This window comes from Bombina bombina, chromosome 2 (genome assembly GCF_027579735.1).
Source record: "Bombina bombina isolate aBomBom1 chromosome 2, aBomBom1.pri, whole genome shotgun sequence".
NCBI classification, from domain to species: domain Eukaryota; kingdom Metazoa; phylum Chordata; class Amphibia; order Anura; family Bombinatoridae; genus Bombina; species Bombina bombina.
The window spans coordinates 471,588,222-471,608,350 of NC_069500.1; the positions used below are offsets into that span (position 1 = coordinate 471,588,222).

Consider the following 20,129-nt stretch of genomic DNA (forward strand, 5'->3'; position numbering starts at 1 on the left):
TGAGTTACCGCTTTGATTTCTTCAAACGCCAACAGAGTATCGTTACGGTGGAAGGTGTGTGTTCCAGCTGACCGTTGATTGTCCGTTTGATCCTCCGGACGAAGGTATGGAGACAATCCCTCTTTGGATTGGTGGAAGGATCCCTCGTGATCGCCCTGAGAATCGAGCTGAGTGTTTGTCTGCCGGGCGACGAATAGGTCCCGGTCTGCTGTATCTGGCACCCGTAGTGCCGCTCTGCTTGTGAGTAGTTCTTTTGCGGTTTGCTGTCACGTCAGTTTGTCTATACGATATCACCCTATTTTGGCGCCTCTTTGTTCCCACTCCAGGAAGTTTCTTGCTGAGAATATGTACACCCCTGTTGTACCTTGCTTGATATAAATCGAGCCCAAAGAAGGGAAAAAAAAAAAAATATATAAGAGTAAATTAGAGAGAGTTCCATGCTCTCTCAGAATCATGAAAGAAAAAAATTTGGTTTCATATCCCTTTAAACAGGCTTGGAAAAAAAAAAGATAAAAAAAAAAAAAAAAAAATCACAGAAGCCCTTGCTCCTAGATTTTACCAACATACAAAACTATTGCTGGTCCTCCAATAAGCTAGATGGCTTCAAAATCTGATGCAAGTTTTTCTAACTCTGCCTTAAAGACACAGATACCATTTGGTTTACATAACTACAGTATTACAATTTTTATATTGACAAGTTAGACAGGACATATAACTAAAAAAGAATCAGCAGTTCTTATGTTGCCATAAGGAGCTCTACAATGCTAAAAAAAAAAAAAAAAAAAAAAAAAAAAAAAAACAACTTTAAAATAAAAAAAAAGTGCATGTTTTTAAAAGTTAAAATATAACAGTTTTCCTGTATTTTTTTCTAAACTGTCATTAATATTTAAGGTTTTGTTTTTATGTAAAGAGAAGACAGTGCCCTTGCTTCATGCGCCCACTGACAGCAGCCAGGAATTGTCTTGTGTTCTGTGTCGCTGAGACCTGACATTCCTGTCAGGTCACAGAGGGATGCGAGGTAGCACTATGTGCTTCATTTGCTCCCGAACAGCAGTTTCAGTGAAAAATCGGATGGGATTTACTGAGGTTTTATAGAGAATACTATTAGCAAAATCAGTTTAAAAAGAGCTGCAGTTCTGTTATGGGTGGAGAAGGTAAGGCCACCATTTACATTAACAGGAAGGTAGCCCTCAATACACAGGTGGTGAAGGGTACAACATTATATCTGGGAGCGGTCTGCAGAAAAGGGGTGTGTGTGATATATATATATATATATATATATAACACTATATTTCTAAAATTACCCCCCCCCCCCCCACTGCAGGTATAAGACAGGGTATAAGCCAGCTCACCATAACAACACTTAAATAACCAACATATTTTAGGGATAACCTTGAGTAATGATTTTGAATACCACTGATGTATATTCTTGTCCACATATATTATAATCAGTATATTGAAGAAGCACATTCACTTTTCAGGTTCATCCATCAGGGTGCTATTGGATATTATACAACATGATATTCAGCAAAGATGGCTTTGCACTCATTGGATTTTCAAAAAAGTTTTATTCCATTCAAAAGCGTGACATTTTAGGGTCTTCACCCATCCTCAGACAGAATGTGAGTGAATAGAAAAAGTGCAAATATATACCGTAACATGCATGGTCCCTCCCACCAATCAAGTAGAACTGCCAGCATTTCATTTAATATTTTTGCACTTTTTGTATTAACTCACATTCTGTCTGAGGAAGGGGTGAAGACCCCGAAACATCACACATTTGAATGGAATAAAAAAAAAAAAAAAAAAAAAAAAAAAAAAAAAAAACTTTTGAAAATCCAGTGAGTGCAAGTCATCTTTGCTGTATAATATAATCAGTGTATATTGAATTGCACTCTGTTTAATTAATTATATTTTTATTACTATTATATATATATATTTTTTTTTTTTTGCAACTAATATACTATAACGTTATGTAAATCCAGTTCTGAAAATTACTGAATGCAGCTTGCGGCCACCATCTTCGGCATTCGTTTAGTGCCGAAAAGACATGAATGCACATGCCTACTACCCATGTACCTACAGATTTCTTGCATACAAGATCAAGCTAGGTCTCACCACCCAGCAAACATCAAACTGACCTCTATATGGGGCTCTTTTCTCATGCCTGACATACAAAAAGGAGCTTTACAGCTAGACATATTTCAAATACATGTTTAAAGAAAAGCTTTAGAGATTTGTTTTTTTAGGAAATATTAAAGGGACACTGAACCCATTTTTTTTTCTCTCATGATTCAAATCAAGCATGCAATTTTAAGCAACTTTCTAATTTACTCCTATTATCAAATTGTCTTTGTTCTCTTGCTATCTTTATTTTAAAAGCAGGAATGTCAATCTTAGGAGCCAGCCCATTTTAGGTTCAGCACCATGGATAGCCCTTGCTTATTAGAAGCTTACATTTACCCACCAATAAGTATAACCCAGGTTCTCAACCAAAAATGGGCTGGCTCTTATGCATCACATTCCCTGCTTTTTAAATAAAGATAGGAAGAGAACGAGGAAAAAAAATAATAGGAGTAAATTAGAAAGCTGCTTAAAATTGCATGCTCTCAATCATGAAAGAAAAGAATTTGGGTTTGGTGTCCCTTGAAGTTTAAAAAAAGGGAAATGTTGCCTTCTTAATTTGTATTAATAAAACAAGGAATACGAGTTCCCTAGCTTTGCAAACACTTGTTAAAATAAATGCTAATCATAACAGAGATGGTACAGATGAAATGAGGTCTGGTCCCAGCTGTTTGGATTAGTTTAACATGAGAAAAAAAAATATGCTTAGTGACCATCCATATAGGTTTTCCCTTTAAGGGGAACCAAAATCTGTCTATAAATCAATTTACAGCTATGTGACCTGGGTTATTTTTTGCTTTTTTCCTCCCTATGTCTCCAAAAAGATTTAAAAGATGAATGGGCTAGATTAGAAGACACTAATTCTCAGGGGTCATCCAACCTGTTTACTCTTCAGTCTAATTTAAAAAAAAAACAAAAAAAAACAAAAATGATGTACAGCTATAATATGCTAGGAATGAGACCTGTAAAAGATGTATACAGTACTGACATTTTGGAAAACACAAAACTATAATAAAGGATTAAGGGCTCCAGAGATTTTTTTCATATTAAAAATACTGATTTTTTTTTTCTGCCAGTATTTTTCAACTACATATCTATACACATTAAATGACTCATTTTTAAAATGTCTATACAAAAATAAATAAATATATTAACACTACCTGGGAAAAATACAATAACCAAAGAAGCATATGGATAAGTGTTATTTTTTTAAGTGGTAGTGTAATACATTGTTTTGTGTTTATACAGACTTAATATGTAGGACTATTGCATATTTTGCCAGTCTTAATAGTATGTGTTGCATTTTCAATAGTCCAATGAAGTGAATATTAAGAAGCTCTACTGGTAGATACACCAAAATGCAACATAAAAAGTACATTTGTTAATTAATAAAAACACTGACAACACATATATAAAACGTAGTTTTAAAGCCAGCAATGTTCTTTGGTGTTAATGGGTTAATAACCCATATGTTTCTAAATCCTCATTTCCTCTTGGCCTTGTTATGTCCTTTCTAAGGTTGAAAGGCAATAGGAGTTTTATTTTGTCTACCTTCAGAAGCAAAAACAAGGACAGACAAAAGAAGGCATCACCCATCTGTGGGTCTAGTTTGCAAAGAATCCCACACAACTGTCTCATCCTATTAAATCCTCAGCTAAATAAACACAAAATACAACCCACAGCAAAAAAAAAAAAAAAAAAAACTCTCTCCATTATTGTGCTTATTTGCAACAAAAACTACTTTGATGTCTGGAAAAATAAAGTAAACACCTTTATACAGGCTCCTAACAATTTACTTGATTTGCGATGATGGTTTGATTTTTTATAAAGGAAATAAAAAAAGATTTTTTGGTTTGGTTTTGCAGAGACCTATATTTAAAACATATAGAAACAGTTTGTAAATGTATCATACTGCTGTATGCATGCTGATTGGGTAATATGGTCAGTACACACATCTGTGATGGCATAAGGGGACAAGCCTTCATAAACTATATATAAAAAACAGGTTTTATTTTGCCTTCTATAATATTAAGTAGTTTTATAATCGACCTGCTACTTATCTGTGTTTACCATACCATTTTAGTAGCTTCATCTGCTTGGAAGCTTTTCCATGAATGCACCACTTATGTAAACTAGCAGTCTCACAGGAAATGTGAAGAGCTAACACCCTCTGTCTTTAGATGTGACCTGCTTTGGCACTTCAATCTGAAATACGCTTCCAGCATTTCTGCTCCCTAGGAAGTAATTGCCATTAGTAACCAAACAGCAATAAAACAGAATTACCATGTTTCCTGCTGTAAAATAAAAGCCAAGAATTTATCACTGAGTTACAAGAAAGGGACAATTTACTTAAAACTCTTTTCAAGAGATTAACATGGTCATTGTTGAAGAAACCCATGACTCAGTGTTACAGATTTTCATCACTACCATTAATAATTATCAATAGCCACAAAGCCCTTTAATGTGTAAGAAGATAAAACTAATCTTACTTGCACTTTTGAATACTCTCAGAAACAAAATATAAAATGTATAAGCCAGCTAGCTGGTTATTGGAAAGAAAAATGTAAGTTCGAATTCTACTTTAGTCAAACATGTCTTTATAATTAGAATATATAAAAAAAAATAAAGAGAGTTTGGGGGGAATCAAAAAAGCTAGCATTACTTAAAATAAAAAAAAATACTAAAAGTTGTATGTTCAGGTTGGCCCCTGGGGCCAAAGAGAGGCTCCTTCCTATATATGCCCTTGTAAGAAGGGATTATAGTATATATATATATATATATATATATATATATATATATATATATATATATATATAACACATATATACACACACATACACACAATGATTAATTAAAGTGCTAGATCAAAACTAAGGTATGATGGGGAAACATTTTTTTTTTAAATGTCACATGCATCCATTTATCTCCCTGCAACAATGACAAGCAATCATGTAAATGTATTTTACAGCTGTGCATAACACCCCCCCCCACACACCCACATAAATATTCGTAATTTCGTATCCTTATTAGTACTCATGAAAGTCGACTTTAAACAGCCAGATATTAACAGAATGCTATGATTTATGATGAGCTTGATTGCTAGCTCTGCAAACCAAAGCTACAGCATTTGCTAAAAACAATGTAGTAAGTGCGCAAACACAGAATAAAAACAAGAGCACAGTATAAGTTTAGCATCCTGCTACCAAACATATCAATAATAAAATTGACATTTAATGCCATTGTCACAACACACCCTATACTTTAAGTAGGTAAAAAAAAGTTAAATAATTCTGAAAAGAAAAAAAAAATGCACTACCATTAATTATGCACAGATGGGTAATGATTAAGATAACGCAAGTACAGTTTAACCTAGCATTCATAAAATGGAAATTGCTAAAGGGAAAATATGCCATCTGTTGTGTTTTAAATCAACTAGATGATTTTTGAATGATTTTTGCAACCAAATATTTACCATAAATTTTCAAAAGACGTCCAGTTCGCTAGCTCCTTTGATACAGTAAATAGTATCTTCATGCAAACTTAGAACTCAATCCAAGCCATAAAGTAATTAAAAAAAAAAAAATATGCCTTCAAATCTCTGATTGAATATAAAAAAGAAAAAAAATCTAATGACAAAAAAAAGTCACTTTGAATTTCTGGTCATTAAAAAGCCATTCATATAATTAGTGTGTGCTCTTACTACACTGACTTGAGTGAATCCATGCACACAATTAAAACAATGTAACCAAAGCTTTAGAAATTATTTTCCAGGCAGATGAGAAAACCCTCTTAAATTAGAAGCACAAATCCTCTTTTATATCACAGAAGCACTCCAGTTTTTGCAGGATCTAGCAATCGTAAGAAAAGCTTGTCTTATTTATATTTTTTCATAGCAGAGAAAATTCAATTTATTTTTCAAGCCTCTGGGGCAGCTTTTTCAAATCACGAGGAATCCAAGAAAATATTAAATTTAAATATTGATACAAAGATTGAAATTTCTTGGTTATTTTTTTCTTGTAAACTCCACACGGCAAATTAAACAAACAAAAAAAAATAAACAGCAAAGAGAGCAGCAACAACATACAAATCCCACAATAACAATAATAATGCTGGATCGCAGGTTTTGTAGATATCCAGGGTAGTCAGCTGCAGATAATAAATATTTATCCTGGCGTTTTGAAGCAGATGGAAGTGCAAAATGTGTAGTGACCCCCGATGTGCCTTAGTGCTGCAGAAGAAGGATATGCATCATGCAATATCCACTTAATCCTCTCTTGTATGTTAGATCCCCTTTGCTTTGCACTCGGATGCTTTGCAGACTCTTAAATCCTCGAGACATCCAGGCGTTGTTGAAGGTTTGTGGGCTATTGTGAAATTATAAATCCGCTCCACATAGCAGAGACACATAAGAGAAAAAAGAAAAGATGGAGGGGAGAATGATCCGACCGTGCAGAGATTGATGGATTAGCCGTGAAGATTAGTGTGGATGTAACAGCCACACAGACTGTGTCTTCACAGCTGCTCTGCACGTCGGGAACTGACAGGCAACTGGAACTAAGCTTCAGACTCTGATGCAAGCGACACGCCCCTAGAATGCCTAATTCACAAGAACTGCCAATGAGAAAGGGACACTAGCAGCAGACAGACCAATAGTAAACAGGGAAGGCGGTTACTTGGGTGACGTGCACGGCGTCTCACTGGAGCCCCTGGGAGGATGGTGCAGCCACGCGTTTATTTCGCGGAAAAATTTAAATGTCTCTTAAAGAGTTCAGAGTTAAAACTGCAGAGATAGATTATCATCCATCTGTCTTTCTCCCCATCTTGTTCTCTCTCATGTGTTCAAGTTTTAAATGTACCACTGTTTAGTTTAGATGGCGTTAGAACTTGAACTTTTTACTTCGTTTGGCCCACAATACTTTTTTGTTGTGATACTTGCACTGATGAGGAAAGCACTAAGTGGATTGTGAGGTTTTAAAGGGTCAGACAGTCAACACTAAAATTGTTATTGTTTAAAAAGTTAGATAACACCTTTACTACCCATTCCTCAGCTTTGTATAACCAACACTGTTCTATTAATATACTTTATACCATTTAAACCTCTACATTTCTGCCTGTCTCTAAGCCACTATAGACAGCCCCTTAATCTTATGGTTTTTTGTTTTTTTATTATTAATGTTTTTATTAAGTTTTCAAATTACAATAATGTAAGCATTAAAGATAATACAGTTCTTATAGGTTTATACATCCTTCTGTAATATCTGACAATAAACATTTCAATAATATTAATAATCATTGTGCAAAATAAATACAATAACATAACACATTAAACTTTTCGGTCAGTGCTTCCAGATTCTGCTCTTAATAAAGAACATGTAGAAACACAAAATTACATGTACAGGTGAAAGGACGGAGGGATCTCCTGTTGAGCATCTATGACAAGGGGAGTGAACTAGTGAATTTGTACTGATCCCAGTAAAATTGTACATTGTGGAAAAATTCAAGTTTTTGTTTTTTCTAGAAGCCATATTTTTCTAGAAAAAATAACTCATCTGTCCTGTTTATCCACATTTGTCTTGTGGGTCGCGTATTTAGCTTCCACTGTCTGGCTATAATAGATTTAGCACTGTTTAGTGCTATTTGGAAGACCACTTGTCTTATCTTACTAAATTTACCAGGCTTCTGATTAAATAGGACATGAGTTGCTAGTAGTGTATAGTTTCAACTAAATACATTTTTTCCCAGTTTTTCTACTTCTGTCCATAATGTATGAAGTTCTCTGCAACCCCACCAGATATGTGTCATATTGCCTACTTCTCCACATCCACGCCAACAAACTCCTGGGGAACTTGGATATATGTGTTTCAGTCTATGTGGCGTCAGATACCATCTTGTTAGGATTTTGAAATTAAGTTCTAAGATACTAGCTGACCCTGAGACTTTATGAGTACAGTAGAACATTTGTTTCCATTGCTTGTCATTGAAAGGTTCAGTCAGTTCTTGTTGCCATCTATCTACATATATGGGTAGAGATATATTCTTTAATTTACTTAATAACTTCCTAGTCCTTGATAGTGTGCCCCTGATTGGTGTCGCGTTTAAGCATATTTTTTCAAAGTCTGTCGGCCTACGGAGAAAGTCGTCTTTAAATGGAGAGGTGTGTACTAAGTGTGCTAGTTGAGCGTATTTCAACCAGTTTGTATATATTCCCCCCGCAATATCTCTTAATTCCTCCCTTGTCTTCAACTTGTTATTATGGACTAACGCACAAAATGGTATTGAGTAACCCAGGTCGCCACTACCACTATCTTCTATTTCTAATCCTTTTTTTAATTCTGCCTTTGCGAATACAGGGGACAGAGGGGATTTTGTAGACGATAAGCCCTTATAACTCCCCAATATTTTATCCAAGTTCTGAAACACTTGCCTCAACAGAGTGATTTTCTGTATTATTTGTGGTCTATGTCTTTTGGCAATCCAGCATAGGGCCCCCACCTGCAGCACCCTTAATATCTGTGAGTCTAATGATACCCATGCCTTAGAGTTAGTTCCCGTATGTCATTCTATAAATCTTTGCAAAGTGACTGCTTGATAATACAATGTTACGTTAGGAACACCAAGTCCCCCTTCATCTAAGGAACGATAAATAGTAGTCTTTGCGATTCTGGGTTTGTGTATGCCCCAAATAAAGGAATTTATACTGTTTTGTAGCTTTTTAAGGAATGCCACCTGGTGGGGGTGGGGCCACCTGAAAGAGATATAGTATTCTGGGAAGTATGTTCATCTTGATGGTTTGGATTCTACCCCACCAAGATGTTTTATTCTTGGCCCATTTAAGTAGGTCTGAGTCAATATTTTTCAACAGTATTGAGTAATTTAGATCAAAAAGTTTTGAGTTTTGGGCAGAAATCTCAATTCCTAGATACCTAATTGCATCGTTTTTTTCTTCTATATGCACATATTTGCCCTAGGTCATTAAGTTTCTGGGAAGATAAAGTTATGTTAAGGATCTCTGATTTTTGATTGTTTATTAAAAAGTTTGAGTAGTCGCCAAATCTCTCAAATTCATTTAGTAGGTGAGGTAGGGACTTGGCAGGAGACGCCAACGATATCAACACATCATCAACATACATATTTAGTTTATATTCATTTTGCTCTATTTTTATGCCCTCTGTTGTAATTTTTTCTTATGTGTGCAGCTAATACTTCCATTGTGATGATAAATAAGGTAGGGGACAGGGGGCAACCCTGACGTGTTCCTTTTCGGATGGGGAGTGGGGAAGACAAAACCCCATTTACCTTAACTATGGCTGATGGGTCGGCATATAAACTAAAAATTCTATTAATAATTTTTTCACCGAAACCTATATCTAGCATAACTTTTTTTTAAAAATGTCCAATTTAGCCTATCGAAAACTTTTTTAGCGTCCGTAGAGATTAAAATTGATGGTATATTTTTTAACTTTGCATAATCTATTAATTGGAGGACCCTAACCGTGTTATCCCGGGCTTCCCTATTAGGGACAAATCCCGCTTGATCTACGTGTATTATCTCAGGGAGGACTTTATTGATTCTAGCTGACAGTATTTAAGAGTATATCTTTAAATCTGAATTCAATAGGGAAATAGGTCTATAATTGCTGGTTAAATTTGTGGCTTTATTTGGTTTGGGGATGACCATTATATGTGATAAAATACATTCTTTAGAAAAAGCCCCCTCCTCATCAATTGAATTAAATAGGGTGGTAAGGTGTGTGGTTAGTATATTTTTAAACGTTTTATAATATTTATTGCTAAACCCGTCCGGGCCGGGGCTTTTACCTGCAGGTAGGGAGTCTATTGCTGCCATTACTTCCAAGGAGGATATAGGTGCCTCCATTTCTGCTTTTTTGTCTGGCTCTAGGGATGGAAGGTCGGCTTGAGTAATGTATCGTTTCATAAGCTTATCTTCATCTGGGTGGTATACCCTGGGAATATTATACAACCCCTCATAATATTTTCGGAATGTCTCAGCTATCGTCTCGCTATCTGATGAGGGATGTGTTTCATCAATGGCTATTTCTCTGATGTGGTTATTAAACGTTTTTTGTTTTAGTGTTCTAGCCAAACAAGCGTCAGCTTTATTACTTTCCGTGAAATATATCTTATTAAGGTATAATGCTCTTTTATGTGCTTCCTCCTGTAGGAGGTTTCTCAGGTCTAGTCTTATTTCCTGTCTCTTATTAGAAGTATTGATGTCTGCTGGATTCAGTTGATGTAATTTATCAATATCTTTTAAGCTTTTAACAGGCATTTATATTTCTGTTGATATGTTTTTTTGAGGGAGGCCTGTATTTTAATGAATTCCCCTCTTAATACCGCCTTGTGAGCGTCCCAAAGAACTGTGGGGTTGTGTTGTTCGCTGGTGTTATGTGTGAAATACTCTTCTATTACCGTTGTAATTTTCTTGACAACCTCTGGTTTGTGAAGTAATGACTCATCAAGACGCCCCAGGTAGGGAACCACTGGCATGGATGACCAAACCAGATCCATGGTTACCATGGAGTGATCTGACCATGCATTCGGGATGATCTCTGTGTTGGAGACCATCGTTAGATTGTTATGATCTATTAATAAGTAGTCTATCCTCGAATAAACTTGTCTTGGGTGAGAGAAAAAAACGTTTTATAATATTTATTGCTAAACCCGTCCGGGCCGGGGCTTTTACCTGCAGGTAGGGAGTCTATTGCTGCCATTACTTCCAAGGAGGATATAGGTGCCTCCATTTCTGCTTTTTTGTCTGGCTCTAGGGATGGAAGGTCGGCTTGAGTAATGTATCGTTTCATAAGCTTATCTTCATCTGGGTGGTATACCCTGGGAATATTATACAACCCCTCATAATATTTTCGGAATGTCTCAGCTATCGTCTCGCTATCTGATGAGGGATGTGTTTCATCAATGGCTATTTCTCTGATGTGGTTATTAAACGTTTTTTGTTTTAGTGTTCTAGCCAAACAAGCGTCAGCTTTATTACTTTCCGTGAAATATATCTTATTAAGGTATAATGCTCTTTTATGTGCTTCCTCCTGTAGGAGGTTTCTCAGGTCTAGTCTTATTTCCTGTCTCTTATTAGAAGTATTGATGTCTGCTGGATTCAGTTGATGTAATTTATCAATATCTTTTAAGCTTTTAACAGGCATTTATATTTCTGTTGATATGTTTTTTTGAGGGAGGCCTGTATTTTAATGAATTCCCCTCTTAATACCGCCTTGTGAGCGTCCCAAAGAACTGTGGGGTTGTGTTGTTCGCTGGTGTTATGTGTGAAATACTCTTCTATTACCGTTGTAATTTTCTTGACAACCTCTGGTTTGTGAAGTAATGACTCATCAAGACGCCCCAGGTAGGGAACCACTGGCATGGATGACCAAACCAGATCCATGGTTACCATGGAGTGATCTGACCATGCATTCGGGATGATCTCTGTGTTGGAGACCATCGTTAGATTGTTATGATCTATTAATAAGTAGTCTATCCTCGAATAAACTTGTCTTGGGTGAGAGAAAAAAGTGTATTGTCGATAATCCGGGTGTAATGCGCGCCATGCATCTAAAAGATTTAACTCCCATAAACATTTGTCCAATTGAATAGAGTCCCTTCTAGACCTTGCCCCTCTAATATGTGAGCTATCTAGTTGTGGATCTAGTAACATATTAAAATCCCCACCTAATTAAACTACCTTTTTATGTCTATTATTCTGTTTATTACTTTTCTCAGAAAGGGGATTTGATTCTGATTTGGGCAATAAACGTTAGCTAGCGTCACCGGTCTGTTATACAAAATCCCTACTAATATAATGTATCTACCTTCTAAATTCGTTTCCTTTTGAAGAAGTTGGAATGGGACCTTTCTATGCAGTAGTATACCTACACCCTTATTTTTTTAATTTGCTGAGCTAAAATACCCTGTAGGATATATATTTGAGCTACATCTCGGTTGTTTATTTGTGTCAAAGTGGGTTTCTTGCATATAAATTATGTCCCCCTTATGTCGTTTAAACCAATTAAGTGCCATTGCCCTTTTATTTGGGGAATTTAGGCCCTTGACATTCTGAGATATTATCCTGATCTTACGCGCTTCCATTAGTAAGTTTTAAGTGATACAAAGTAAGATAAAACATCAGGTAGATCTGGCTAGCAAACATGGGGACAAAACAATGTAATACAGTTTTGCAACTTACCCAAAGGGAACCCTCCGTCCTGTGAAAAAAGTGAGTAGTATATTATGTAGAAGACATGTAGAAAAGAAGCCAATAAATCTGGTATTTAGATTTCGCACTGACCTAAATAATAAAAAAAAGAAAAGTAAAAACATATTGAGAACAACAAAACACTTTGTGATCCAATCTAATGGCTCTCCGCTCTAGAAAGACATACGAGCGAATTACCACTAGCAGCCTGCTGAGTCCAGCAGCTTGGGATCCGTGGACTACAACTTGTATTAGAGGGTTCATGTATCAAACATGACTAACAACTTGCATAATAATGATATAACAAATGAACACAGAGAAGTCAGCACTAGTGCTGGAACTTTATTTAACAATAATGCACTTTTATAACCTAAGGATATATTATAAACAACTCATAATCTGAGCCTTTGATCAAAGTTAGTATCCCTTTTCAGAGACAGGTCATCGCCCATTATGCGATTGTTTATGGTTCAAGCTATGGGCTTGCAAGAGTCTCAGGTAACAGGTCTGCTAGAGGTGGGAGAGGGGACCTTGTCCCCTGGACCTCTTTGTCATTTTCTATTGACTTTGACCCATGGTTGTCTTTGTTCTCTGGGGCCAATGGGGTTATAAGGATTGGCTTTCTCCTCCCTAGTCAGAGAGGGTAAAGATGGTTGTGCTATGCCCAATTTGGTGCAGAAATCTTCAATGTCATCTGGGCCCCGATAAATAACAATTTGGTTTTCTTTTTCCACTCGGAGGCACAAGGGCAACCCCCATCTATATTTGATGCCTAGGTCCTGTAGGTGCAGGGTAAGATATCTAGCTTCTCTTCGTTTTATAAGTGTTTGTGGGCACAAATCAGTATAAACTTGCAGGCTGCTGTCTTCAAATTGTGATTGTTTCATTTTCCTGGCCGCAGATAGTACTTTCTCTTCGAATTGGTGAAATCTAAGAATCACGTCCCTTGGGGGAGCCCCATCCTTTGGAAGTTGACGAAGGGCCCTATGCGCCCTATCCAATTGTAATTCTTGGTCAGCCGGTATATTTAGGAGATATTGAAAAAATCTTTGTAAGAATGGCGCCAGTTGTGTTTGAAGGACAGTCTCCGGTATGCCCCGGATTCTTAAGTTCTGTCGGCGCCCCCTGTTATCAAGATCTTCAATATGTTCTTGTAGATAATTGATGGTGGATCCCTGGGCTTTTATCTGTTCAATCAGGTGTTCTGAGTCTGTAGTTAGGGTTTCTGTAGTTTCTTCTAATTGTTCCACCCTGTGCCCTAGCTTTGAAATGTCAGATTTTACCTCTGCCAATCCATCTTTTATGAGCTGACTTACTTTTTGTATTAACTGCGAAAAGTCCTCTTTAGAAGGCAGAGTTTAAGGTCAGCTTTAGTTATGGCGAATGTGGCGTCTTCTGTTAGATCCCCATTTTTAGAATTTGCAGTTTGTGTAAGTGGGGTAGATTCAGTGTTATCTGTTTCAAGGGTTTTAAAATAAGCATTCATTTTACTAGATTTTTCCAGCTTCCCAGATTTTTTTGCAGCCATGATATTGGAGGTTTACTGCTATTAAGTTAGCAGTGTATTGCAAGATCAAGAATAATATATATCTGCTGAAAAATATTGCTGATCTTTCAAAGCACCTTTTTATTCACATGAACATACGTGATCTCCGTTATACAATGTCATTCATACATCCATTAAATTTTTTTCCTATAATCTGCAGCACAGAAATTGGTGATATAAATGCAGCTTGCAGTATGTGAGCATCTGGGGCGTGATCCAATATAGATCGTAGTTTGCGGCGCAAGCGAGGGAACCCACGTCGCCCGCAGTTTCAGCTTGCAACTCGAGCTATCCCATATACAGCGCCGTCAGATGCTAAAGTGCCGTAAGTCTGATAAACCAGCGATGTCCAGAAATTTGCGCAAGTACAAATTTCTGGCATCGCCAGTGACTTACGGCACGTTAGAAACTGCCGGCGCCTACAAAACCTGACTAAAGTCTAAATCACCCGCACTGTCTAACACGCCTCCCTAACATAGCCTGACAAGTCTAACACGCCTCCCTAACATAGCCCGACACGTCTAACCCTCTATCCGCTATCCCCCCTCACTATCCTAACAATAAAATATGTATTAACCCCTAAACCGCCGCTCCCGGAGCCCGCCGCAACCTAATAAAATTATTAACCCCTAAACCGCCGCCAGCTATATTAAATCTATAACCCCCCTAAAGTGAGCCCCTAACACCGCCGCCATCTACCTTACCTACCCCCTAAAGTGAGCCCCTACCCCCCGCTATCTATTGTAAAATTATTAACCCCTAATCTAATCCCCTATACCGCCGCCAGCTATATTAAATTATTTAACCCCTGAAATACTAAACTATCCCTACCACTAAACCTAAGTCTAAACCTACAAATAGCCCTGAAAAGGGCTTTTTGCGTGGCATTGCCCCAAAGTAAGAGCTCTTTTGCCAGCCCTTAAAAGGGCTTTTTGCGGGGCATGCCCCAAAGAATTCAGCTCTTTTGCCAGCCCTTAAAAGGGCTTTTGGCGGGGCTTTGTCACAAAGTAAACTGCTCTTTTGCCTACAATCTACATCCCCCTACACCGCGGCCACCTATAATAAATGTATTAACCCCTAATCTAATCCCCCTACACCGCCGCCAGCTATATTAACTATATTAACCCTAATTATATTAGGCTTAATATAGTTAATATAGTTATTATATTATATATATATATATAAAGTATAATAACCCTATCTAACTCTAACATCCCTAACTAAACTCTTATTAAAATAAATCTAATATTAATATTATTAATTAAAATATTCCTATTTAAATCTAAATACTTACCTATAAAATAAATCCTAAAATAGCTACAATCTAATTAATAATTACATTATAGCTATGTTAGGGTTTATATTTATTTTACAGGTAAATTGTTAATTATTTTAACTAGGTATAATAGCTATTAAATAGTTATTAACTATTTAATAGCTACCTAGTTAAAATAATTACCCAATTACCTGTAAAATAAATCCTAACCTAAGTTACAAATACACCTACACTATCAATAAATTAAATAAACTACAAATATCTATATAAAAATACAATTAAATAAACTAAACTAAATTACAAAAAAAACAAACACTAAATTACAAAAAATAAAAAAAAGATTACAAGATTTTTAAGCTAATTACACCTATTCTAAGCCCCCTAATAAAATAATAAAGCCCCCCAAAATAAAAAAATTCCCTACCCTATTCTAAATTAAAAAAAGTTCAAAGCTCTTTTACCTTACCAGCCCTTAAAAGGGCCTTTTGTGGGGGCATGCCCCAAAGAAAACTGCTCTTTTGCCTGCAAAAAAAAACACAATACCACCCCCCAACACTACAACCCACCACCCACATACCCCTAATCTAACCCAAACCCGCCTTAAATAAACCTAACACTACCCCCCTGAAGATCTCCCTACCTTGTATTCACCCAGCGGGCCGAACTCCTCATCCGATCCGGGCGATGTCTTCCAGCAAGCGGCAGTGAAGTCTTCTTCCATCCGGGCGATGTCTTGAAGCAAGCGGCAGAGAGTCTTCTTCCATCGGCGATGTCTTCAAGCAAATCGGCATCTTCAATCTTCTTTCTTCGCTCCTCCGCCGCGGAGCATCCATCCGGCACGATGACTTCCCGACGAATGAGGTTCCTTTAAATGACATCATCCAAGATGGCATCCGTCGAATTCCGATTGGCTGATAGGATTCTATCAGCCAATCGGAATTAAGGTAGAAAAATCTGATTGGCTGATTGAATCAGCCAATCAGATTCAAGTTCAATCCGATTGAACCAATCAGCCAATCGGATTGAACTTGAATCTGATTGGCTGATTCAATCAGCCAATCAGATTTTTCTACCTTAATTCCGATTGGCTGATAGAATCCTATCAGCCAATCGGAATTCGACGGATGCCATCTTGGATGACGTCATTTAAAGGAACCTCATTCGTCGGGAAGTCATCGTGCCGGATGGATGCTCCGCGGCAGGGAGCGAAGAAAGAAGATTGAAGATGCCGATTTGCTTGAAGACATCGCCGATGGAAGAAGACTCTCTGCCGCTTGCTTCAAGACATCGCCCGGATGGAAGAAGACTTCACTGCCGCTTGCTGGAAGACATCGCCCGGATCGGATGAGGAGTTTGGCCCGGCTGGGTGAATACAAGGTAGGGAGATCTTCAGGGGGGTAGTGTTAGGTTTATTTAAGGGGGGTTTGGGTTAGATTAGGGGTATGTGGGTGGTGGGTTGTAATGTTGGGGGGTGGTATTGTGTTTTTTTTTTGCAGGCAAAAGAGCAGTTTTCTTTGGGGCATGTCCCCACAAAAGGCCCTTTTAAGGGCTGGTAAGGTAAAAGAGCTTTGAACTTTTTTTAATTTAGAATAGGGTAGGGAATTTTTTATTTTGGGGGGGCTTTATTATTTTATTAGGGGGGCTTAGAATAGGTGTAATTAGCTTAAAAATCTTGTAATCTTTTTTTTATTTTTTGTAATTTAGTGTTTGTTTTTTTTTGTAATTTAGTTTAGTTTATTTAATTGTATTTTTAGATAGATATTTGTAGTTTATTTAATTTATTGGTAGTGTAAGTGTATTTGTAACTTAGGTTTGGATTTATTTTACAGGTAATTGGGTAATTATTTTAACTAGGTAGCTATTAAATAGTTAATAACTATTTAATAGCTATTATACCTAGTTAAAATAATTAGCAATTTACCTGTAAAATAAATATAAACCCTAACATAGCTATAATGTAATTATTAATTATATTGTAGCTATCTTAGGGTTTATTTTGTAGGTAAGTATTTAGATTTAAATAGGAATATTTTAGTTTATAATATGAATTAGATTTATTTAATAAGAATTTAGTTAGGGGTGTTAGGGTTAGATAGAGTTAATATAGTTTATATAAATACTATAGTAACTATATTAACTATATTAACCCTAATATAATTAGGGTTAATATAGTTAATATATATATAATGTAATATCTATAATAACTATAATATACTTAGGGTTAATATAGATAATATAGCTGGCGGTGGGGTAGGTAGATTAAATTAGGGGTTAATAATTTTAATATAGATGGCGGCGGTGTAAGGGGTTCACATTAGGGGATAGATCAGTTAGATGGTGGCGGTTTTAGGGGCTCACAGTAGGGGGTTAGTTTATGTAGATGGCAGCGGTTTAGGGGTTAAATACTTTATTAGGGATTGCGGCAGGGGATCGCGGTTGACAGGGAGATAGACATTGCGCATGCGTTAGGTGTTAGGTTTTATTTAGCAGATCGCGGTTGACAGGGAGATAGACATTGCGCATGCGTTAGGTGTTAGGTTTATTTTAGCAGCCAGTTTAGGGAGTTACGGGGCTCCAATAGTCAGCGTAAGGCTTCTTACGGCTGCTTTTTGTGGCGAGGGGAAAATGGAGTAAGATTTCTCCATTTTCGCCACGTAAGTCCTTACGCTGTTTATTGGATACCAAACTGCGCGGGTTTGGTATACCTGCCTATGGCCCAAAAAACTACGGGCGACGGCAGAAATATACGCGCGTAACTTCTAGGTTACGCCGTATATAGGATACCAAACCCGCGCAAATATTGGCGTCGCCAGCTTTTGCGGGCGACGATTTTTATCGGATCGACCCCCAAATCTTTATAACATATTACCAGCTCTTATGTCAACTCAGGTTAGAATTTTTCAAGTTTTAACTGACCGGGGAAACCGTTATTTTCTTAAATACTGAAGCCACTATCGACAAAATAAATTCAATAAGGCCCTCTCAGCCGGTGAAGATTCTGAGCAGCTCATTCTGCTGTAAAGTTGTATATTGAGCCTTATGAATCTAAGTGTCTCTTATGCTCTTATTTTGTCAATAAATAAATAAATAATTAGGGCCTGCGGCCTTGACATGCAAAATTTAGAGCTGTATGCAGGGTTAAGTCTATGGCGCACTTACTATTTGCTCCTCCACCCGGTCTCCAACCGTTGTTATGTGTGGGTATATACCCCAGTATTTTCAGGTGGCCTTTATTACTGTGCTTTATGTGGTATCCACAGCTCTTACCCCCGCATGGCGTGTCTACAGGCCCAGGTTCTAAGTTATGTCTCACTTACATATTGCGCTCCTGTCCGGGCTCCCGCCGATGTTAATGCGGGTATATCAGGTTCAAGTGGCTTCCACTCTATCCCCGGTCGCCTAGTGATGTTCCTCGTCCGTTACAGATGGCTTGCTGTCCATTAGGCTGGCTTTCTGTGTTGTTTTCAGACCAGTTGTTTGCAGAGCTCCGGTCTTATGTGGCCATTCTCTCCGCTCGCTAGCTCCGCCCCCTAATCATATGCTTTTTATTTGCTTTTCACAACAGGAGACTGCTAGTTCATGTGGGCCATATAGATAACATGCTCATGTGGGTTCTGCACAACATAACTAAAATGAAAGTCAATAGATAATAAATAAAAAGGCATGTGACCAACGGCTGTCAAAAGAGGCTTAGATACAAGGTAATCACAGAGGTTAAAAGTATATTAATCTAACCATGTTGCCTGTGCAAAACTGGGGTATGGGTAATAAAGGGATTATCTATCTTTTTAAACAATACATTTTTTTGAGTTGACTGTCCCTTTAACTACCCTTGAGCTGGAGAGACGCTTGTGGTTCCCAGACCCATTTTGAGGATCAACCAGGGGTAATTATGGTTAGGGCTGGTGTTTAGAATATTTAAAATATATATATACCTGTATATATATTCTGACCTGTGCAGCATAACTTTAACCTTTTAACGCTGTCCGAATTTTGCTGGGCTTTAGCACCGAAGGACAGAATACAACGTCCTAACCGCTTGGCTTTCCTGAAGCCACTGGCGCTTCCCTGATGGGATCGCGGTCTGGGGGGGCCTAGCATCATAGGGACGCCCCCCCTGACGCAATCCCATCATAGAAATCTCGTGATCACGTGCACAATCGAGAAATTTCAATTTGTTTACATCGAAACAGTTGTTCCGATGTAGACACGTTAACCCCAGCACGAAAGGGTTAATGTAAAAAGTTTATAGCCTCTATGTCGCCACCTGTGTCCACCCCTCCACCTCTATGCACAGTGGCAGGGTCTATCACTTCCATATACTGATGATTTCTGATACTAGCCATACTAGACTGTTGTGAAGCATCAGATGCTGCTTAAATTACTTAAAGGGATATTAAAGTTTAAATAAATGCTACATAGAATGATGCATTCAAAGAAAAGATTAGTCTTAGAATAACATGTAGATGTGTTATTTAAGTTTAATTAGCTGTTTGTTTTTATAATGACAAAATAAGTGTAAAGTTTTAGTGTCAATAAAACATTGGGAGCTTCCATGTTCTAATTTAGGTTAGTTTACCTGCTGTGGCCAATTAGTGGCAGTTATAAATAGGTCTCTAGAGTGTGCAGCCAATGGCTGTGTTCTGTATTTCCATTTCTAATAGGAACTGAAAAGCTTACAATTTCAGAATGAACTTACAGGAAAAGGCAGCACAAAATAAAATACAAGTATATTGCAGAGTTTCTTTTATATATATATATATATATATATATATATATATATATATATATATATATATATATATATATATATATATATATATATATATATATATACTGTATATACGATTTATCATTTTATAGTACCACCTCAAAGTGTTTAATGTCCCTTTAATACTTAAAGGGATAGTATAGCCAAAAACAAAAGTGTACTTTTTAAATAATGCATTACATGTAGGTAA

The 20,129-nt window shown here is 37.1% G+C and overlaps 1 protein-coding gene across 1 annotated transcript in view; it reads right to left on the reverse strand.

The window, feature by feature from the left end:
- FAM222A (family with sequence similarity 222 member A) overlaps positions 1-6,643 on the reverse strand; it is a 75,138-nt gene extending 68,495 nt beyond the window's left edge. Inside the window, exon 1 of the mRNA XM_053702110.1 lies at positions 5,597-6,643. The gene's annotated coding sequence lies outside the window, so the exon portion shown is untranslated. The remainder of the gene's footprint in view (positions 1-5,596) is intronic.
- Positions 6,644-20,129: the final 13,486 nt, after the last annotated feature.